The 24,521-nt window shown below is 40.2% G+C and overlaps 1 protein-coding gene across 13 annotated transcripts in view; it reads left to right on the forward strand.

The window, feature by feature from the left end:
- Positions 1 to 24,521, forward strand: part of ZBTB20 (zinc finger and BTB domain containing 20) — a 666,697-nt gene that overhangs the window by 32,861 nt on the left and 609,315 nt on the right. For 9 of the 13 annotated variants that reach the window (XM_045001308.1, XM_045001317.1, XM_045001302.1 and 6 more), the window contains exons 2-3: positions 3,418 to 3,462; positions 15,851 to 15,958. The exons of the other annotated variants lie outside the window; for them this stretch is intronic. The gene's annotated coding sequence lies outside the window, so the exon portion shown is untranslated. The remainder of the gene's footprint in view (positions 1 to 3,417; positions 3,463 to 15,850; positions 15,959 to 24,521) is intronic. 13 annotated transcript variants of the gene reach the window in all.

Here is a 24,521-nt window from a genome sequence, read left to right on the forward strand (position 1 = left end):
CCAACTGTCTCTGCTTTCAGCCCACCACGATTACCATGAGGCACACAACTGTCTATGCCCCCGGAGACACCATTTCAGACATACTTTTAGCTGCCTCTGCCTGCAGGGAAAGCTTCCAAATTGCCTGTGCATGGGGAAGATAACTAACAGATTCTTCTTGATTCTTCGTCTGGTTTCTCTGGACAGTTTTAGTGGATTTTTGCTTTAAGATTTGGTAGAGATGGGCCTGTGTTGCAGAGTTTGGACTGAGAGCTGAACTTTTCCAGATTCCCAGCAGGTGTCAGATTGGAAAGATTGGGGTAGTTTGGAAGGCTAGGAAGTTGAAATCCGGATCTCAGCTTCCCTACAGTTTGAGGGGACTCAAATACAGAGCTGAATTTTGCAAAGATTCGGGAAGATCAGTTCCAGTTCAGCTCAAGATGCAATCTCTTTCACATCTTAAGACAGTTTGGACCCGGCTCTCTGGCTTATATGTGACTTCAAATTCCCTGACAGCTTGAGGGAGTCCAGATCAGGTACTGTGGTTCTGAACTAGATCCAAACTTCATTCAAATTTTCCTGGTTTGTTTCTGGGGCTCCTTTTCAGAACAGGATCTGAACATCCCCAAAGCCAGATGGGAATCAAATCCAGCTCTTCAGTTCTTATCCAGATCCAAGCTTCCTGAGTGCTTGAGGGAACTTGGATCTGTTTTTCCAATTTGGATACAGATCTGAAATTCTAAAAAGATGCAGTAAGTTCTGATCTAGTTCTGATTAAGATCTAAACTTCCATCAACTTGAGAGGGTTTGGATCCAATTCTCTGGTTCAGAGCCATATCTGAACTTTCCCAAAGCTTAAGAGGTTCAGATTCAATTCTAGGGCCTTAATTTGGATCTAAGCTTCCTTAAGCTTGAGGAGCTCAGATCTGGTTCTCTGGTTCAGATCCAAGTCTGAATTTCTCCAAAACATGATTGGGGTTAAGATCTCTTTTTTTTCTGATTTGAATCCACTGTACTTAGATGAGAGTGAACCAAGAAGCTCAGATCTGGATCCAATTCCCGTTGCCCCCAAATATTAAGGGCTGTTTATCTCTGATGTCCTGAATTGGACCTCTATCTATATTTTTGGATTTGAATCTCAGGGACTACCAAGGTGATATGAAATGTAAAGGTGTGTACAAATCCCAGTGAACTTCAGATGCTGAATTTCACATAGGTCAACTCATGCTTATCAGTAAATCTCCTGAACTTAGCTTCTATATTCTTCCTCATAATGATAATGATACTTTGTCTTTCTATCTTCCTCTGAAGGCCAAAACAATTTACAAATGTTAATAAATTAATCCTCGCAGCTCTCTTGTGAGGAGAGTAATTATTACTTAGATGCATTTTATGGATGGGGAAACTGAGGCAGCGATGAAGTGACACATCCATAGCCAGCAGAGCCATAATTAGAGGCCTCTTCACGCCCAGTCCCCTATTAGGGCCAAATTCTGATGTCAGAGACACCTGTATAAATGTGGAGTAATTTCATTGACTTCAGTAGTGTTTCCCTCACTGATACCAGCAGTGAATTTGCCCCAGTATTACTTAAGGAGATGGACTGGTGACCCTAATGAATCTTTTCCATCTTTAAGTTCTCCGATTGTATATATTTCCCTGCCGCTCACCACTAAAATATGAACAGCATTTGTTGATTTGTGGGGAAGGTTGTTTCTGAAAAATTAACTTTCTGGAAAACATGCTTAATCTCTTTCTATTTACTGTATATCACTCTGTAAAGGGAGTGTTTGCTATTTAAGTAGAAGAGGATATACCGGTCACCATAAGGAGGTGAAAATCACCAGCTACAGACTAGTTAAAATTATGTAGGCTCAGTATGAAGCATGAAGAGCTAGTCAGCTGCTAGGATTCAAATTTGTGGATCTAGAGAGTCTAGATGTTTCAGATCTGCTATTTAAACCACTAAGCCATCCACTCAGGAGCAATACGATTTAGACATATTGGTGGGAGAATAAACACTTGGCATGAGATGCAGTATTGCCTTGTAATTAAAGTATTAGACTAGGCTCCAGGAGAGCTCGATTTTAATCTCAGCTATGTCACTGATTCACAACAGGGCCTTGGGCAAATCACTTCACCTCTCTGTGCCTCAGCTTCCCCATCTAAAATTGGGGCAATAATAATTGTATCTACCTTTGAAAAATGCTTTGAGATCCTTGGCTGCAAGGTGATATGTGTGTAAGTACAAAGTATCATTATTCTCCTGATCCTCCAGCCTTACTTCTCATTTAAGTCAACGGAAGTTTTGTGCGCATGATGACATCAAGTTTGTGTGGTCAGAAGGAGGGCTGTTACAACATTTTAAGGGTAGCGTGTAGAATTGATGTAAACCATACATTTTCTCTATATGGGGCAGATTTTTTTTTGTAATATTTGAGTTTTCTGTAGACATAAGCAGTCTATTGCTTCTCTCCCCTTTTTCCCCTCCCCTGTGGGAAAAATGGGGGTGGGGGAGTAGTCTTCAGCCCAGACCTTTATTTTAAATAACCTTGGCCGGGTTGCCATTGGAAAAAGATTTCTTTACTTGAGGGATTTATTTCTGTCCTTGCAACACTATGTACTATATGCATTGCACCTGTTCAGACATAAGCACAGTTCATTATTACAGCCGTAGGGGCAGAAGCTTACTAATACGTATATATTGGGGGGAGAGAATATTAGGGAGAATGGCCCTCTCTTTTAGTTTGCTTACTGAGCAACCTCTTGTAGAGACTTCCTCCTCCTCCAGATCAGTTTTCCCTGCTCCCCTATTGTCTGGGGAAACCTGTCTTCGGGAGCTTCGTTCTTGAAAGATCTCATGACTTTAAAATCATCAATGGGCTTTGTGTAGCCTGCCTGTCAAAAAAGATATGTTTACACCTTCCTGCATGTGTTAAAGCTATAAGGTTACGGAGCAGAATGGCTGATACATTTCAGTGCTTCATGCTAATATGCACAAAATGTATTTATGATAATTACATGGACTGTCTGAAACAATGCATTCCAACATTCTGTAACATAAATATGAAAGGTGGAGCCAGCTGGCTGTAAACAGTTTATTTGTCAGCAATCCTGATCTGCACTATATACCTTTTTTACACTGTCTCAGTCTGGCAGTATTGAACCTGTTGCTGCATTAGCCGAGTTGTATTTTGCTAGATAGGGGAAGGAGGGTTGTCTGCTGTCTGGTAGGAGGGCTTTGTCTGTGTGTGCCTTTCTCTCTCTCTCCCTCTCACACTCTCGCTTGCTCTCTCTCTCTCTCTCTCTCACACTCCCTTTCCCGTCTCTGTGGTTTGTAAGGTAGGTTGCAGTGTGTGTATATACACAACATCAAGAGCAGGAAAATGGACTCATTAGGGAGGCAGGCAGTCATTACCACTCACACTGTACTTCCAGGGAGACAGCGACTATGAGGAGACAAACTGAGGACTGGGGAACAAGGTAGGCCAGTCAACTTTTATAAAAAAAAAAATCCTGCTCCCCCCCCTTGCCCCATGACACTTATTTATTCTTTCACCCCCACCCTCTCGATTTTTAATATAGAGATGTAAGTTTGTCAAACCCATTTACTAGCTTAAAATTTTGAACATCTATAGAAGGCCTTAGCCTTTACAAATGTTTTTCCCCTTCTACTTATTTCAGGGTGTGCCCTCTTATGATTCACTTTAATTACTTTTTTTTTAACATCAATGAAGGAAACAAATATGTTTGTTTTCCAACACTAGTTCCAAGTAAATCAATATCTTTCTCTCTTTTAAAACAGCCCTCTCCGTATGTCTGTGGGTCTCTGCTTTTTCTTTTCTGTTTATGCAGTTCCATCTGTCCGTCCATATATCATGTTCTCCTTATTTACTGTTAAATGGGTTTTTGTTAGTATTTGCCAATGAGTTTTAGCTGTATTGCCGGTGACCAGGTTTAACTGTGACTCTTGTTCTTTGTTTTATATCTACTATAAGTTTAAAGTCCATGTTTATTGTACATTAATAAAAACAGAAAGCAGGTTCCACTCTTTCTGCCAGGAGTTTTATTTTAAAAATTTTGGGGGAGAGGGAGAAGGGGAGGTGATTTTAATTAGCGTATATGTACTTTTCCCTGTTGGATTTTTAAAGCATTTATTTTAATTTTTTTAACTCTTTATTTTACTTAAGAGGGAGTGGGAGATGCATTAAATCAGCAACATAAAAGTTAGAATATAACATCATAGAGGCATGACTGGGTTAATATGAAATCAAACTTTCTAAGAGGGAGTTTGTATCTTTGATTGCCCTCCCCCCTTTATACATGGTTGTGCTTGTGTTTCAGTGTGTGTATTTGGAGGGAGGAGGTAGATATCCTTTTACAGTGGAAACAATTTATGAAATCTTTTGAGCCATTTTTGTCTAGAAACAGTAACTATTTATTTACCATATTTTCATTCCATAAATAACCTTTGTATTTGTTATTTGAAACATACAGTGGCCTGTGGATTAATTATTATTATTTTTCTGGGGTTGTGCTGCATTTCATAGCCCATTTAACAATGTTGAGTTTTTCAAGCTAGCCTTATCATGGGTTCTAAAGGCTGGTTAAACAGATCCATCCAAAATGGGCTTTTTATCTGAGCTCTTGTCAGTGCTGTCGGAGAGTAAAACTGCTACTCTGTTGGTTAAAAAAAAAAAATTAAGACAGATAGTGAGTGGAAGTGAATTATATAAAACATTCTGGAGAATCCATGAGTAATTACAGAAAATGGACGCTGATCAGTGGAGATCTCTTGACAATAACAATAACCGTTTAAAATAGCAAATTATTTAATAGTAAGAGGCAGACTATTTAAAAAAAATCTATTAGGCCTTTCCGATAAAACATGTCCATAAAGCAATATTCCTAGCCCACATGGGATTGTACAAGAGATTCTTCAACACATTATCAGGGTTCACATCTTGTGAAATGTTTATTAAAAATCCATTGTTTTAGGACAGTAGACAACTTTTGGTACTAACAGGTTTATCTTTTGTATTTTTACATCCTGTATCTTATAACTCTCTCATCTCAACAAAAGCGACTCCTCTCTGGACAAACCAAATCAGTTTAAACCCAAAACAGCAAATAATCCACTGGCTCTGTAGATACAGAACCCATTCACTCCATCTTACTAGTTTTTTTCCAGGGCCTAAGCGGAACTTTTCAGTGGCTTTCTGTAGCATTTTGTCAAGAATCAGTGGTCCATCTGTTAGCTCAGGAATGAAATTTAGTGTTTTCCAGTCCCTTTTCTGCCTCTTTTCAACTCAGGCTGCTAATTAACATTTGGTCGACAAACTTTAACTGTTTTTATTGCTACAAATTACATGTCACTGTAGTAAGATACTCTCCCCTCCCCCTAATCTCAAACCTTGAAACTCTGATTTGAGCATATAGGGAACTGAAGTATTTCCAAAAATTAAGGGGTTTCAAATGGGGGAACATTTGATGCCGTTTTGTTGGGGGTTAGCCTGGAGGGATGGAGCTGGAATATTAGCATTCCCTCCTCCCATTTCCCCACATGAAGTATGTGTGTGCATTTCTAGTCACCCATCACTTTCTTTTGAACCTATACAGGTGTGTATGAGCTCTTACAGCACAGATTTCTATCTGTGTGAGTTTTTGTGAAACTGATGTTGGGACTCTTTAATATATGATTAACAGAAGTCATGGTCCTATCCCAACTCTTCCAAATAACTTTAAAAAAGATTACAAAATATGAATAAATTTTATGGAAACCCCAGGAAAGAAGAATTGCTTAGTGGGAAAAGCAGGATGCGAGAAACATTTTTTTTTTATCATCCAGCAGGAAGAAAAAAAATTAAAATTCTTTTTAAAAAATACTTTCCATTAAAATGATTTAATTCTCTGTGAAACCAAAGTATTTTCTATCGAAAGACTCAGCTCTGTCTATGTCACAAAGTCTGTTTGCAATGTGTATACAAAAGCAAAGGGGAGAGTGTGCCTAAGTAAACTTAAAGCCAGCATATGATGCTGTAGTTGGAACTCCAAAAGCCAAAAGTCTTTTGGCACAGGGGTGTATATCAGAGTTGGAAGACCTGACATTAGCCAGCCTCATATTGTGGGTTCTATATGTTCCAGTCCTACCAACCCTTTCAGTCTAACAGAGTAGAACCCTGCAGTGTTGAGTGGGTCGCAGTATGCTTTATTTTAGTGTTGGAGCAGACAGTTATCTAACACACCCACATGAGGAAGTACTCTGGAGCAGTTATTTCATGCTTTGCCATGCCCTGTAGCTAATGCAATTTTGGACTGAATGGCGTGTGTATATGCCTCTTTAACTCCTTTGAGATCAAAGTGAGTGCTGGATTTTTTAACAGGGCAAAATATGGGGATACCAGATAGTTTAACCCAAATGCCAAATATATACTAAGTCAAATTATTTTTAGTAATTTTTTTAGGAGGAGAGATAAATATCAATCTTTTTTATTTTAATATACACAGTTGTTGTTATTTCCTGAGTTGGATATATCATAATAGTAAATATTACTCATAGTTTTCCCATTTCCACATTTTCTCCATAGGCCCAGCTTACTCATAAGGGAACAGCTGCAGAACATTTTTAAACATGTATTATCATTTATATAAAACTGAGATTTAAATGGAGAATGAGATCCCTGCTATAGAATTCTGTAGGATGGTTTAAAAATCCCATAGACAGGAACTCATACTCTGTTAGATTTTATAGGTTTTAAAAGTCATTTCAGGAGACTCCTGCTTAATTTCTACAGCCCATATTGTGCCATTAGTTTTTAAGCAGAAATATACCAAACAGGGGTTTTGATTATAAACTGATGGCATATGTCCCTATATAATCCGATTAGTTTCATTCCTATATCATTTTATAAGTTTTTTCCACAATGATGTGTTGGGGAAGATGGCTACTATTGCGAGGAGTTTACAAATGTGAGAGGGAAATTAATAACTCAAATCTAGCTTCAAGTTATTTAGATATTTGGGGGAAAAAAACTTTGACAAAACCTAAGACCCATAGAAGTGTTTCAGAGTTCTTATAAACATTCCAATTGGAACAGTTGTTTTTAAAACAACCAGTTGTTCCCTCTGCAGGGTTTGCAACTCAAACCTTGCAGCACTGAGAAGCTGATGGTAAACAAAAGTGAAACTGACTTCATTGATTTTGCTTGTCTGGCCCAGGAAAATTCAGAAAATAAACAAACAGCATCAACAGTATAAAATTGGATTTTTGATATTCTTTCGCCTCTAATAGTCCACGGTTTTATTGATACTTTTTAACAAGGTCTAAATCTTGAGGCTCTTATGAAATGTTTACTCAATTTTAGCTCAGGCATGCTCTCGTTGATTTATCAAGGTTTGAGTAAGGGGTGAATAAAATTTGAGTAAAGAGCTAAGGATTTGCCCCAATTCGGTTTTTAAGTCAACACTATCTCTTGTATTCCTGTTCATTATTTATCTAATTTTAATGCTTAGTTCTATAGTAATTATCAAATTATCTTTTTAGTAGAAATCTGGCACTTCATGATGATGACTAATTATGCATGTTTGGTTTCTGCGTATACTGGACCCAATAGTACAGTCTTCCCATGTATACTGTATACATTGCAGTCACTTCAATGGATGTTCTATTTGTATAGGGTTTGAAGGAATGGGCTCATAAGAAATAACTGAAACATTTGTGGCTAGCAGGGATATGGGTATGTGCTTGTCCCATGGTCTGTGGGCCAGCAGGGGCTGAAAGTATTATGCAGTCAGTTTGTCACATACCTCTTCTATGGCCAGTGTGGGATCAGTGTTGATAGATAGCAGGGGGTAGGAATGGGAGGTACATCCAGCTTTCATTGTGGAAAGCTATCTGACTTGGAGCATTTGAGAGGCCTGGATGGAAAAGTGGGATAATGGCAGAAGACCATGCTGAAAAAGAAAATAGTTACTCTCTGACAGCCCTTTGTATGTATTATGTGAAATGAACATGGGGCTCTCAATCCAGTTCCTAACGGGCAGATGTCCGTATTACAAAATCAAATCACCAAAGCCATTGGCACTAGGTGGCAGTGTGAAAAGAAATGGCAAGGACTGAATGGGCACAAATACAGAAGTCTCATGAGAAGTGGTTCCCTCACCATCAGGAATAAGCCATGTCAACAGCATAATGTGAAGAAGATGTTATTGCTGCAGCCTGTCCTATACCTGTCCTGTGACTGTCAATCTGGCATTATTCAGCAACTCCTTGTGTGTGTGTGTGTATGTGTAGATAGATAGATAGTGTGACAGGGTCAGGCCAGATGGCTACATGAGAGTGCTCAAAGGTAGATACATTAGTTCCAGGTTAAGCAGGTCCCTTTTCCCTGGGTAAGATAACAGGGACTATTCCAGAACACTCAGGAACTTTCTAGAACTAATTAAGACAGGCAGGCTAATTAGGACTCCTGTAGCCAATTGGGAAGTTACTAGAATTAATTAAGGCTAATCAGGACACCAGGTATAAAAAGGCTCTCACTCCAATTAGTGAGGTGTGCGTAAGGAGCTGGAAGTGAGAGGACGTGCCGCTGGAGGACTGAGGAGTACAAGCATTAACAGACATCAGGAGGAAGGTCCCGTGGTGAGGACAAAGAAGGTTTTGGGAGGAGGCCATGGGGAAGTAGCCCAGGGAGTTGTAGCTGTTGTGTAGCTGTTCCAGAAGGCACTCTAGACAGCTGCAGTCCACAGGGCCCTGGGCTGGAATCCGGCGTAGAGGGTGGGCCCGGGTTCCCCCCAAAACCTCCCAACTCCTGATCCAACACAGGAAGATCTCTGAGGCTAGCAAAATCCGCCAATAAGCACAGGACCCACCAAGGTAGAGGAGGAACTTTATCACAATACGTAGATAGATATACACCTCTACCTCAATAAAACGCTGTCCTGGGGAGCCAAAAAGTCTTACTGTGTTATAGGTGAAACCTCATTTTATCGAACTTGCTTTGATCCACCGGAGTACGCAGCCCCTCCTCCCCCCCGCCTAATTCAAACACTGGCACAACATCTAGGGCTTGATTCTCTAGTGTCTTGTACCTTGTGTCATTATTTACACCTGTTCAAAATGAGTGCAGAATATTACCACTGGTGTGAGTGAGTGAGAAGAAAATTATGCTTTGGTAGCATTTTATGCCCAATTTGCACAAGTATAAGTGACAGTGCAAGGTCCCAGGAAGTGGCAAAGCATTTTCATTTTGTCCCTTCCTCAATGTCCCAGCCAGTATTAAATTAGTGGTTATCTAATTTTGTATTTTAAAAGTACTGAGTTTGGTAAACTCAGCAGTGAAGAGGAAAGAAAACCTGAATGGTAGGCTGTGAATCTGCATGCAACACACTGAATAGTTCCTATAGAAACTTTTGGAATACTGAAGTATTACCATTCTATAAATTACATAAAGATCATCTGAAAATGTAATGTTCACACAATACATTTACTTTGGAACTGTGGCACTGCTAATAATGTAGGCAAGAGTGGCCTGCCCTTTGGTTCTGGGGCAATTCATCTAGGGAAATTACCTGCACTCTATTAGAATACTTTTAAAGTAAAGTAGTTGCTTTCTAGTCACTTGGTTCAAGGTGATTAGTGGCTGGGAATGTGATCAGTCCCTTGGAAATATGAATATGGGGTGGGAAAAGTGCTTTGTGGGACCTCACAGTGATCCGTCCAATTGACTGAAAGAAAGTTAATTATTGATGTGCTCCCCAAGGAGTCCTATGCCATTTTCCTTAGCTGGATAGATGGTGGCCATGATGTAGGAATTTGAAGATAATGGTTAGGGGGGGAATTTTTGAGACTCCAACAGGGATGCAGACTCGAGAAGTGAGGTTGGGATTGAAAACATATCCATAGGCATGCTTCGTGTGTGTGTGTGTGTGTGTGTGTGTGTGTAGGGGTTAATATTTGACAGAGTAAATGTCTTTTTTGTTTGAAACTGTAACTTAGCCCCAGCTTTTTTTTTGTTCTTTGTTTTAATTTTCTTTTTCAAAAATACTACTTAAGCACCAAATTATCCCTTCTGCCCACAGATGAAGGTGACATAAAACCAACAGATCCCTGCTTGGAAATTGGGTTGTGTACAGTTGCTGTGGTGCCCATCTCCCCCTCTCTATAACCCTTAGAGTCTCTGGCTCCATTTTCTAGTAGGGGGAGGTGCGACAGGACCTGTTACTCTCCAGTGTGTTGGTCCCTAAACTCCGAGCAATTTGGTAGATAACTGAATTACAGGAATTGGAGGTGGATAGAATACTGAGAATTTGAAAATAAACAAACAAACAAACCATTGTTTAGATACCAGGACAAATTGTTTAATTGCTCTTGTGCTCCCTCTGCTGGTTCTCTGTAGAACTAACAAATCCTATCCCTAGAGTCATGCCCATGCCCTCTGTGAGGGTGCAGTACAAAATGGGATGTTAAAAAAAGTTGATTTCAAGCAGTTTTGAAAAGGACAACATTGGTAGAGAAAGAAGGCTTCATATGAAGAATATGAAAAGCAGTGGATCCTAGAAATAATACTTTACATCATTGTTCTTTTAACATTTGAATCATCCTAACCTGTGATTCTTCCAGCTACCCTTCCTTTGTCATGCTTCTGTGGCAGAGGAGTCTTTCTCTGTGTCATTTCCCAAAGTCAGAATTTCTCTCCATTGTTGCTGCTATCACTAAGATATTTCCTACATGAGTGCTCTATAGAAAAATATTCTTACTGGTGCAACCATTAGTTTTAGCTGAGCTAGTGGGAGTAGTGGTGGAAATCTTAGGGTAGATAAGGCTTTGGCAGCTCTCGGTATTTTTACAGCTGCATCAGTTAAATCTGCTCCTCTGCTGAGTACAGCTCTGCTCGTCTCATCCTGTTCCATGGCCTGGAAAGCTTCTGTTCTTCAGGGTTCTATTTAGCCTCTTTTCTCATTGTGATGCCTCTTACTTTGTGTTTTAAGATATAGACTCGTTTGTTTAATGAACTCCCTCCTTAATAGGGACATTTTGCTTCCCACTTCATATGTTTTTCACATCCATCACTTCCCAACTTCATAGTATCAAAGTTTTCTGAATGTTAGAGATGACTAAATCCTGGATAAAACCCAAGAAAGATTGTAGATTCCCCTGGAAAATCTGGAATGTATTGAAGACTTCTGAAGGGGTGATGAGGTCATACAAGATCCTGCTGCCTTTCCCACCTAAGCAAAGGATCATGATAAAGAGCCTTCTTTCACAGCCACAGACTTTAGTGGGAGTTAACTGTGTAGAGCTGCTTCAGGACTGGGCCCAAATTGTCAGTTCAGACTTATGGAAGCTTTTGTTGGTGCAAGTCTCATGCTTCCCTTCCAGGTGACTGCTTGGTTGCTCATTGGTTGGAGTGACCCAACCCACATAAAAATCTGATTGTCACTGAATAATTTGAATCTTTGTGGCCCGAGTCCACTTCCTAGACCCCATCTGTTTTCGAAGGGTCAGAAAAGAAAATGAAAAAGCTCACTGATTTATTTTCCTTCTCCTTGTGGGTTTCTTGCCTTTTTGGGGAGGCCTTCAGCATCATCCTCTTTTATTTCCTCTTCCCAGGCCCCACTTCATAGTCACCCACCCATCTGGGCCAAAGATGTAAGAAATTGGCCTCCTTGTGGGCAGTCTCAGCAGAGACATCATGAAGAAAATGGGTCATTGAGAACTGAAGCTACTCTCTGACCCCTGAGTCCCTCCAGGTCAGACATGAGGCACAGAAGCAGGGAACGGTGTGGCGGTAGGTTGCCCTACTGCTGGACCTGCTTTGGGGTAAACAGAGAATTCAGTGCCCAGGGACATCAATACGGCCTCTTTCACTAGCACTAAACTAACAAGTACGAAGGCTCAGTTGTCACTGACTCACGGACAAACTGTTTGAATTCCAAGAAGTTTGTTTCGTAATTTCCAGCATTTCATAAAAAAGCTGTTTTTTTTCTTCTCCCAATGACTGCCAAGTTTTGAAAGCTTCAAACTTGCTCCACTTGGAGGGGATTTAAAAGATACTGACATTTGCTAAACATGTTGGTTCTCTCTGAGCTGTACAGACAGACTTCAAACCATTTGTCCTCCAAGCCAATCCAGCACGGCCTGAAACATTTCATTGCTGTGGAAGCAACTGCTCCTAAATGGTTCAAGTGTTTTCACAGTATGGTCAGCTAAACTGCACTAAATATTGAAGAAAAAAAACAATCAAAGAGAAAAATCACACCTTTCCCCTGTTGTAGGGTTTTTCTAAACATCTCCAGAAATTAAGACTTCCTCCTCACAGAGGGTTGTGTACCTGTGTCATTGGCCTCCTCTTTATGGCACAGAGCCTCTAAAATAAAACTTTGCTCAGCATTTTCTGGACAATTTTCTTTACTTGCATGCAGAGAAAAATGAAGGGTTTTTTTGTTTTTTATCAGCGTTCAGAATGCAAAGCTGTAATGAGATTATAATGCTGCAGCTGGGGTGTATGGGTAAGTAACCATTAAATAATGCCTTTATTTTTAGGGTGTCGTATCTGAGGAACCTTGCATCCAATTCACTGCAAATCTCCCTGAAAAATTCTAGTTGGACCCCATAACGAAACTAGAAATTTTGAGACTGATCTGACTGTCTTTGTGGATTGTCTAATAAAGACACCCATGGCATGTGGAGTCAGGAGGCTTGGTTTTTATTCCTAGTTTTGTCACTAATTCTCTGTGTAATTTTAAGCAAGTCATTTCCCCTCTGTGCCTCATTTACTCATCTGTGAAATGGGGATAAGAGTGTTTACCAACCTTCGGGAGGGTGCTTTGAGACCACTGGAGAAGCATTGGGTATAATTTTATTATGATAAGCACTTTTCACCGTCAGACTTGGGCCTCACAACACCTCCCCAAAGGTGCATAGCAACCTTTCCTCCCTTACTTCAGTGGGTTTGCTTTGGTCTCTTGATCTAGTTATTGAGCACTTAGGCTTTTCCTATGTGATTTCAGAAAAGGTCTGGCACCAGAGATCTCATTTGGTCTCTGTCTATAGCTGCCTCCAGTAGAAGAAGCTGTGTTTTGTTTTATTAATAGTTTAAATTGTTTATTTTTACATTATTAGACAAAGGCCCTATCTAACCTTGAGTTTTAACTATGTTCGGCAGACCCCCCCCACAAAATATGATTCATGCTAGAAAGGCTCTCATAACATTCCAAATCCCAGTGTCACCTGGGCCTTAGTAGTGTTATAAAATGGTTTACAAACCCATGTGATAGATTAGGTCTGGATGTAGGCTATACCATATCATGTCTATGGTAGGCTGTGGTTCTGGTTAGACTGCTTCAAACTCCAGCTTGATAGTTTCTATTTAAAGAGCTTTCGGGCAGAGAATATATAGAAGATTGAAAATGAAAGCTTAGTCAGGCTTCCTCCATTTGTGGATCTGGGGGAAAACCTACGGCAAGCATTCCTTGCTGGCATCACAGGGCAGCGTTTGCTCCATAGTTAAGTTGCAACTGATTTCCCCTCCAATCCACAAAGACAGTCAGATCAGTCTAAAAATTTCTAGTTTAGTTATGGGGTCCAAATGGAATTTTTCAGGGAGATTTGCAGTGAATTGGATGCAAGCTTCCTCAGATACGACACCCTAAAAATAAAGGCATTAGACACAGTTCCAAAATTCTTCTAACTTTTCTTTCCCACTTCTTAGGAAAAAAAGAGCTAAAACTAACTTTATGGGAGTTCCCTGTCAGAGTTAGTGCTCAGGACTAACATTTAGTTGATAGAAGTCTGATCTAAAAAGTTATTAAAATCCGATTTGGTAATGTTACCAGAGAACACTGGCTTCAACATGGGGCAGGATAGGAGAGAGGTTTGGGAAGAATGTGAGCACTAAGAAAGACTGAAAGTTGAGATGCATGCAGCGGTGAAGAGCTGTGTAAAGAAGATGAGGACAAAAGGCCTGAACTTAATGCAAAAAGAGGAGGATAACTTGGTCACAGTGGCAGGTAACTGAGATAATTCTACCAGCGGCATTTAATATAAACAGGAGTGGCGTGAGGAGGGATGTGGGCATAACTTTTTCCTTCTCTTGCATGGGTAGTGAACTGGAATCATATTCTTACAAATTCAGAGGATTGTGGCCCAAATCCTCAAAGCTATTTAGGCACTTAACGCCCACTGATATGGGTTCTGTTTTGCCCTGTGTTACATCAGTATAAAACTGGAGTGATTCTGTGGAAGTCAATGGGGTTACACTGTGCTAACTGAAATCAGAATATGGCCCTATGTTTCTGTGCTAGAAGCTGAAGTTTGGATTCACTTCAAGCAGAAAAAAACACACATGAGATTTTATAAGTGATTCCTATCCAGCAGCCAGTTTCCTTTAGGATGGTGCTGCTGAGTATGACACCTTCACTACCTTAGATATCGTTTCTCTAATGGAAGCACATGTAGGTGTAATATCAAGATTCTTACCAGATCTTTTTTTGAAATCTTATCTAATGAGGACACCCTTTCAAAGAGATCTGTGCTTAGGTTTTCCTGAGAACTTTGAGGCAGATTTTTGAGGGGGCCGGCTTCTTACTCAACAGTCAGAGAAGAAACATCCATTCTCATCCACATTACACACTGGGGAAACTTGCAAAAGTATTAAAGTCCACAAGAGAGAGCTTGTATATATCAGTCCATATATGTTCCAGTCAGTGATGCTGGAAGTAGAGCTGAGGTGCACGCGCTGGCTTGAAGTGGTGTCCATCATATACAGGGTTTGCAGTTTTGTTCAATTGCTTTCAGCACCCCTCCTATAAAAAATATTCCAACACCATTGATTCGAGTTGTACAATAGTCAGTCTTCATTTTGTAGCATCAGAATAAGACCATGATCCTAATCTGATTTTTTTGCTTGTTCTTGCCAAAGGATCACATCAACTCCACCTGAGTTTCTCCTGAGCTCTTTAGTTAAAGGAGCAACACAGGCACTTCAGAATGGAGAGCAATTATCAATGGAGTACAGCCAGAGAAGGAAATGACCATGGAGAATATCTGGGCAGTTTAACCAGAGGCAGCTACTGATAACAACAATTGTACTTTCCATTTCTGTAGAAACTTTTGTCCAAATATCTAGAGCAGCACTTTACAAAACTCATGAATTTAGCCTCATATCACCCTGAGGAGATAAGACAATATTGTTATCCCCATTTTGCAAATGGGGAAACTCAGGCAAAGAGAGAGCACTTGAATCATCCACTATTACATAGCGAGTCAGTGGCAGAGCCTGGGATAGAAGCTTAATGATCTGACTCAGAGCCCCTGACTTAGCCACAAGATCATTCTTCCTCATTTCCTTCCCAACGTATTGAAATAAAAGATAAGGCTTGGAAAGGCAAAATCCATCTTCCCTGTACAAGGGAAGCTCAGATTAGCCTAATTCTCATTTACACTAAGGCCTCTTTACACTACTCTGGCAATGTAAAGTGGGGGGGGGGGGGTCCCAGCAACTGTAAATTACACTTGTATCCACTTTAGGGCCCCTTTACATTGCCAGTGTGAGATAAAAGGGCTCTAGTGTAACTGAAAATTCAGCCAAATGTGTCTAAGGATTTGCTAACATGTCAACAAATTCTCTCTTCTACTAGCAGAATAAAAAACAGAATGATTCTTAGGGTTTCTTTGTTTGCTTGTTTTATTATTTTTTAAGTGCTGTCCTGGCTCTAGTTAGCATAACTTCAGAGACTTGTAAAAAATTATCCAGTTGGCTTTTCCACGCTTGTAGATGCCCCTCTGAGCTCCAGAGATAGTACTAACTCAGTTCAGTCAAGAAGGAGATGTTAGACAGCTGGACCATTCTTGTACCTGTTTCTTGTGCAGTGATATCCACAGCGGGAAAGTGTGACTGGCTGGGGTTGTTAGTGGTGTTCCCTGCTTCAGTGAAATGAAAGAAGTCACCAAAGGAACACAAAGGCTCCTATGTGTGAGGTAAGTGGTATATTAAACTTTTGGACAATTCTCCAGAGTTAGGTAGATATAACTGCCATTAACCTCAATGAGAGTTACAAGTATATAGGGAAAAAATAAACCCTAAGGGTTTTCTGGACAGGGATATTTAGAGAAGATTGTTAGTTGTCTGTTTAAATCATCAATGGAGTCTAAGCATGTGCAAGTAATACTAGAGGGCACACAAGTGCTGGACTGTGCAGGGATGCATTTCTGCTGATAAATCTGTCATTGAGAATAAACATTATGGTAGACTGAATTGCTCATACATTCAACCTGAAAACTGGAACTTGTAAGTGATAAGACTGTACAATAGATTGTTGCACGTACCTTTCTGTTACTTGAGATTCGGGTTCAAATCTCAACTCTTTCAAGCTTGCAAATAAGTTTGATGCTTCTGTCCTAGTCTCTAATTAATATCTGTTCACTTCTTGAAACCAATCTGACTCTCTGTCAGTTGATGCTCAGGACAAGTCCAGGGCTGAAGACGAACAACAGGATTTTTCATTGGCCAGCATAAGTAATACTTTTTTTCTTGAGCACCAGATTCAGCTAGTGTGGTGTGTTTATACAGGCAAAGATTGGAATGCTCAAAAAGGGGTTTCATTTATCAGACACATATGGGACTCACCATCACTGGATATATTTGTGAGACACTATAACAAAGAACACTCCTCAGCCGTGTCTCACATTTCAAGGATAGGAGGGCAATCTGGATAAATGTCTTTTCTAGGAAATTGATGAACCAGCTTTCTCATATGTACTCTCCAATTTCAGTAATCCATAAGAAGCTCATAAAAGCCAGGAGGGAGTCAGTAAAACCTCATGTTTTTAGCCTCCAAAAGGACACATAAGTCTGTGAATCTCGGGGCTGGGCCAGATGCCATGTGCACACCTCTTCTGCATTTTCATTTTTTCTGGGCCTGTTGTTTCTGTGTGCTGCTATGATATAACTTTAGACTGGCAGTCTGATAACATGGCTACAACAGAGTAAGGATCTGGACTTGCTGGAAAGAATTCTGACTTGACAGAATATAGAAGAAAAATCAGTCTCTCTATATTGTAGAGCTAGTAAATATATATTTGCTTTCTCACGTATGGAATTTTTCCCAGTTTCTTTCTCATTTATGCATAGTAATCTGTTTGTAGATGGCTCAAATGGGCTCTGAAATCCAGTTGGTCCTGTTGATGGTCATTCGGGCAATGGTGATCCCATGAGATATGTTTCTATAGATAATTGCAATCATATCCTTCTGGTCTTTAGGACTTTTAAGATTATTATCCAATGTTAAGTTGTAAACTCTTAGAGGCAGGGACTGTCTTGTGTTTGTGCAGCAGTTAGCACCACGGGGTCTGTACCACATAGGTGACTCTGGGTGTTACCGTAATAAAATTATCAACTTTTATAAAGTTGGCAACTTTTTACTAGATAAATATCTCAATTTGGTCTTCAAAGTATTACTTACAGAAACACTCTTCTGAATTTGTGTAGCAGATTTATTACAGAGGTACCTCTGTATTGCTCTGTGTAATGGGGTCTATGGGATGTTTGGCATTCCTTACCTATCTTACCTGCAGAGCGCAATCCAGTAGGCATTTTCAGAGGCCACTTGTTGGATTCCCCACCCCCAAACAGTGATGGTACCAGAGCCCATGTAACCTTTATCCCAGTGAGTAAGGCACTCACCCAGGTTGTGGAAGACCCAGGCTCAATTCTCCCTTCTGCTGGCAAATAATTTAACTTGAGCATCTCAAGAGAGTGGTCTACCCTCTGGGCTGCAAGGTTTGTTTTTCTCAGGCTCTCCTGTTGGAGCTGTTTCACTTTGTATAAGTAAATATTCACTGGATCAGGGAGGATGGAACCTGGGCCTCCCACCTCCCCAGTGAGTGCCCTAACAAGTGGGCACCACCACCACTTTCTCTTCCTCCTTAGCTTTTTGCACAAAAGGGCTTAGATTCTGAAGGGGGTTCATGCCTGTGAATTTTATGCAGAGGGAGGTGCCTCCCTCTAGCCAAGAGTTACATCTATAAATCCCTTTGAAGGGTGGGACTTAGGGTCTACTTCTTGGCATTTCCTTTTCGCTAACTTAGGCAGCTCCTCACACAGTGTATTGGTTTTTGTGTATCTCATTCATAGGACCTAACTCTCCCCATGCATTGTATAGGCAGCCTAGGCGCTTAGTTCAGGAATGTGGATTATACTAGGCACCTAAAAATTAGGCATTGCTAAGTCCCCTTGTGGAACAAATCCTAAAGAAGGAAGCAGTATCTGGTGATTTAAAGCACACAGCTGGGAGTTCTGAGATCTATTCTTCTTCATATTGAACTTAGAGAGTGAAACGATAGGCAAGGAAGGATTGTCTTGAGGAAGAAGTGCAGAACTATGCATCAGAAAATGTGTCTTCTGTTCCTGGGCTCTGTCCCAGATTTCCTGATTGATCTTGGGGAAGTCACTTCACCTCTGTGTGCTTAGGCTTCCAGCTACAAAATGGGGGGTTATGATAACCTCACAGGTGTGTTGAAGCTTAATTAATACGTGTAAAGTGCTCTGAGTTTCTTGGATGGAAGGCACTAGAGAGGGGCAGCATTACTGCCACATTCAGCTTCTTGTAACTTACAAGAAAAATTATTAATACCACTTTCATTGCTTTGTCTCAAAGCTATGTTTGATTTCTCAATTTCTTCAACAAGCCAGTCCATACCATCTCTAAATTTCTGCACAATGTTCTCTTTTAGAGCTTTAATAATGTCCTTCTTCTGGTGCTGTGCATAGTGAGATCATTAAAAAATGGCAGGTAAGGTGAGTGGCAGTGACACAGAATATTTAGGTGCTAAGGTATATGCTTGTTCCAAGCATGGAGCTCCCACTGAAGTCAATGGGAGTTCTGCTCTCCAGAAGGAGGGTGAGAGCTTGGTCCTTCTGAACAGCATAGGAGAAGTGGTTGGGATGACACTGGTGTTGAGCCAGAGTATACAGTTGTAGGGACAAGAAGTGAGTGTCCATTTGGAATCTCTGGGTGATTAAAGGGTCTGTAGATGAAAGGATAACCTCCAGATGGTGGAAGAACATGGTTTTGGCTATACAGGGGGATGTATGTGATTTATATTTTACCTACAAAGGATAGAGGGTGGATTCAGGAAGAAGTGATTTGTTGGGATGACATGGGTGAATAATAAAGTAGATGGATGCAAAGAGTGAAGAAGAACATGAAATTGGGAGATAAGAGGATGCTGTAGTTCTGCAGATTTTACTGTCTAGATGCTTGCATTTATTCTTGAGTTTCTGTGGCGGGGCTGAATAGGATGTCATGTTCTCAGTAAAAACAGAATCCATAAATAGTTTTGTAGGGAGTCAGGATTTTATTTTTCTTGTGAGGTTGGACCTTTTGTGACTTTTCACTCTGCCATTTTTTTTTCTCATTTTACTGGTGGGATAAAGTTTATATTGCTTAGCCCAAATTCAGATATACATATTTTAATAGACTTTCATCTCTTTCTCTGTCGCTTTGTTTATCTGTCTCCGTCTATCTCTCTGTGTGCCTGCTGCTTGTCTGCTTGCCAGTTTTTTCTTTGTCTCTATCACTTTATCATTGAACCCATCTGTGTAGAAAATGGGATATTTGGCTGTCTTGTATTTTTTTTTATATATATATTTGTGTTGTTTCATACCTCAGACTTAGGAGGATAAAACTCACACTCCTGGGGGTGTTAGGCGTTCCAGCTCTTGAATTTAGGAGGAGTCGTGATGCTTTTTGCGTCTGTTTGTCTGTCCATCTGTCTGCCAGTCTATAATAAGCTGTGCAGCGAGACAGCAGTTTACTATCTGTGTGTGTGTGAAATTAGCTAATTGGTGTTAGCAGCAATATTTTCACATGTTTTATAAGCAAAGTGCAGCAAGGTATATAAATGTAGATATGATCCAGACACACACACACACACACACGCACGCAAGCCTGTCGCTGCTCATGCATAGATGCTCAGAAGTAATTAATGTTAATAAGATTTTAATGTGCTTGTGAGATCATAATGAGGAGAAATGAATGCTCTGATTAGAAAAAGGTAACTGTGTGTGTTTTGGCTTAGAACAAGATTTCCTATTTCTTTTTTTTATAAACCTCAATTTCAGAACTTGTTTGTGATTGCATCAATCGGTTTTTATTTTCAAATTAGAGGTCTGTTTAGCCATTTGAATGATTAGCCAAATAAACTGGTAAAACCTTGATCATAAGGAGTGGTGCAGATTTTTTTTTTTTTTTTTACAAAGCAGTGCTAGTGTACTGCTGGGCTGGGCTCCCTCATCCTTTCAGCATTACATTTTAGTTGTTGTTGCTGCCTTTAAAGCCCCATCGGAAACTGCTTCCAGAGACAGTGCTCATTTTTACAAATGTAGATGTTACCTATATGATTCTGGGATGCATAATCAACCACTAAAAGTATTGTGCCAAGACACATTCCTGTCCATCAGTAATGGCGACTCCTAAGAGTCCAAATGATCACAAGGTAGCTTGATAACGTGTTTTCAAATAATTATTTTCCTTTAAAAATAAAATTAGAAATCCATTATTTTTTCCTTCCAAATATAAGAGGTTGGAGACTATTTGCAGGAATATATCACAAGATAAGCTGCTCTCTCATCATGGACTCAAATGCTGAACAGTCACCATTCACACACTCCAGTCTGGCTAAAATCCAGATGGACACTAGGGGTCCTTCTATCCAGCAAATCATGTGAAAATGTGGTCTACCAGGTTTGACTTCCATTTGCATTATGATTAGTGTTGTTATTTATTTTTAGTAATAACCTGTGATAAAATATCAAAGAGTTTTGCTCTGTAGTATTACCCAAAACCCCAAACATGATTTGTGTAATTATTGCTAAATTTAAAAAATAAATAATTTTAAGTTTATTTTTGAAAGGATCTTTTTAATTAAAAACACAAGTAAAAGTCTAGCTAGATTACAGTGCATTTCATTTGCAACAGCACCCACTTCCGTCTGTGACATTTGGCAAGCTGCTTAAACAAGATTTGTGTTGTGGTGGGGTATTAGCTGTAGCTCTGAATTCAGGAAACTAAGGTTCACTTCCAGAAGATGTTCAGATACCATGATGGTAGGCACAGTATAAGAATAGAACCATAATAATGTCATGACAGTTTCCAGCCCCTGATGAATCAAGCACAGGAGAGCTAGATATAGCTTTGACATGACTTGCAATCTCAAAAGAAGATGAACTCACGCAGCCTTTATTTATAATGAATGAATTTATTCTGGGGATAGAAAACACCAGGCATTCTGTATAACCCCTAATATCCTTCTAAATGCCTTCCAGCCAACTGCTACTAGGGAAATTACCTCCAGTTTATTATGGGGAATGAGGTTCAGACTTCTTAGCCAATAAAAATAATAGTATAGAAACTTTCATCCTGCGTGCGTGTACACGTGTATATACACACACAGACACAGACACAGACAGACACACACACACACTAATATAGAAACTTTCATCCTGTGTGCGTGTACACACACCTATCAAATAGCTGAAGAAGTAGAAACCTAGTCTAAGCCACTAAAGGACTCTAGGGCAGGGCAAGAGAATATTGTAATTTTGTTAAGCACCTAGACTTACATAAATAAAATACTATTCAATTGTTCTCTGTAATCTTCTGGACACTGGTTAGAGGGAAGCCCCCTTCCTTTAAAATCACAGATCTTAGTTACAAATCTAGATAATTTTATTAGCAGCTTTGAAAAACTGAAAACATATTATTCTCCAGCTTGTTTCGTCTGTTGCTTTTTTGCATTGCCTATTTCCACTTATTTCCTGTACACTAATTCTGCCATTTCCCAAGACTGGTTTAAAGGATGTCAGAGGGTGAGAGCGGGAACAAAGTAATGGCAAACTCCAACAAAGCCAGCTATTGATCTCGGTGCATGAAGTGGCTAAATAATGCAGGGACCTTCTTTTTAATTCCTTTTTTTTTTAATAAACTTGTATTTAGGGATCCCTTTAAAGCTTCAGGGTTGAAAGAGCTGAGCTCCCTTGAACCACTGGTTCAAAACCTGTCTGAATCAGCTCAGCTCATCATCCTTCTAAGAAGCAAATAAACACTTCCATACAGTTCCCTGTATGTGGAGACTTTGAACAAGACAGTGAAACTCAAGCGTCTCCCTACTATTGAAGGGAAATTAAAGATCCTACTGCACTCTTGTTAGACTTTTCCCTGCGGTCCTTAGACACCATCATTTTACTGAGCAGCTGCTGGGTGTTTGCCCCAGAGATGGCTTCATTTCACTAATTGCATCTGTAGTCTGAAGTGCTTGGGGATAAAAGGTGCCATAGAGAAAGGTGCTATATATTTGTAACAGGTTGGAATCTTTTAAAGAAATGTAAATATCTTCATAAATTCAAAATTTGGTGACTTTAAAAAGAAGATGAGTGGAAATGCAGCTCATGGGTTGAATTGTTCCTTTTGGGCCTCTTGGGTGCAACACTGCCAAATGATGTGGTAAGGTGTATCTGAAGGATGGAGAAAGAAGTGATTGTTTACTTGAGTATACTGGGCCATTGACAGTGACAGGCCAACTTGAGTGAAACACATTTTCTCTTAAAGGGACCCAAACTTCTTGTGAAAAGGGGATCTGATGATTGTTCAGGTTGTGACCTATAGAGTGTAGATGTGTATTGTCACTGCATTTTGCTGTCTCAGTTGTTTTACATTTATTAAAGATGAGTTTATCTCTAAGTATACATATAAAATTAAAAGCACATTCATTAATTAAAGTTTAAAATTGATAATTGACCGTGATTTAAGGAGTCAATGAAATCTCTACTCTGAAGAATGCAAATCTCATTTAGAGTACCCTCTTGGGCAAAACCATCTGCAAATAGATGGGCCTGGAGCAATGATGGGCAACCTGCGGCCCGTGGGCAGCACATGGCCTGTCAGGATAATCCGCTGGTGGGCTGTCAGACAGTTTGTTTACGTTTGCACGGCCACCTGTAGCTCCCAATGGCTGTGGTTCACCGTTCCTGGCCAATTGGAGCTGCGGGAAGTGGCGCGGGCCTCAGGGACGTGCTGGCCCCTGCTTCCTGCAGCTCCCATTGGCCGGGAACGGTGAACCGCGGCCACTGGGGGCTGTGGGCGACTGTGCAAATGTAAACAAACTGGTGGCCCACCAGCGGATTACCCTGACGGGGCTGTGTGCGGCCCATGGGCCGCGGGTTGTCCACCACTGGCCTGGAGCATGCCTGGAAGGTCAATATTCTCTAGTTCTGTCAGACTAGTAGATGAAGTAAGTGGTAGTGCTGAAGGCCCGTAACTGGAAATAGTTACCCATTAGCCCTAAAGACATTTAGAATCGGAGATGTTAGTTTTAGTGGCTTGGCTGATCTCAATTTCTTTGGTCCAACATGAAGAGAAAGGCAGTCTTAGACCAAGACTATATAAGCCAAGATTCTTAAAAATGGGTAGCTAGAATTCGGAACCTAAATATGGATTTAAAAGCCTAAATAAGTGGTCCAATTTTTAAAATGCCCCATGAAGTCAATAAGAGCTGCTGGGTATTCAGAACCTTTGAACATCAGGAGCCTAAATATGGACTTAGAAGCCTAACTTTAGGAACCCATTTTTAAAAATCTTAGTCATAAAGTGTTAGGTAAAAAACAACGTACTACACTGTATCTGGTAACTAACTAAAAGCCAGTGCAGGCTGCAGAACACAGGTGTCAGATACTTCCTGAAAGAAACACCATTAAGTATGTAGGCAGCCACATTCTGCGGTAGCTGGAGCTTTTGCATGATCTTCAGGAACAGCCTCTTTGTATAGTGCTCTGTACTAATCTTATCTAGGAGTGACAGCATGGATAACTGTAGGAAGACAGGAATTGGTGAACTAAATAAGGCAGAAAGTCCCTCTAGTTTAGTATCCTGCCTCCAACCATGACCAGAATCAGATGCTTCAAAAGAAGATACAAGAATCCCTGTAATGGACAATTATGAAGTAACCTGTCTGTGGGGGAAATTGCTACCTACCCCCTATCAGAGAGTAGATGGCTTTTTTTGCTGAACAATCAAGGTGTACAGGCGAGTCTCATCTTACGCTGGGGTTACGTTCCACTGTCAGTGCGTAAAGCGAAAATCGCATATAGTCAAAATTACATTGAGTGTAATGGTGGGCGGAATTGCCTGCACTACAGGTACAGTATTTAAATTGTTATTTTTCTCTTTTTTGTTTTTGCCGACCGCGCAAAGCTGAATTCGCGCATGTTAAATTCGCATAAGATGAGACTCGCCTGTATATCCCTTACATAATTAGGATTCTATCTAATGTAATTGCACATGTTCTTATTATCCATCAAGTGTTTAATCTTTTTTAGGATTCTGCTAAGCTCTCCTTAATATTTTGGGGCAGTGATAGTGAGTTCCACAGATAAATTCCGCATACAAAAGACAAGGGCCAATTTTTCCAAATGTTTATGTTTGGAGACTGGGGCAGATGCTTGAAAATTTGAGGTGAGTGTTCAAAGTAGTACATGAATGCAAAG

Source organism: Mauremys mutica, chromosome 1, assembly GCF_020497125.1.
Source record: "Mauremys mutica isolate MM-2020 ecotype Southern chromosome 1, ASM2049712v1, whole genome shotgun sequence".
Lineage (NCBI taxonomy): Eukaryota > Metazoa > Chordata > Testudines > Geoemydidae > Mauremys > Mauremys mutica.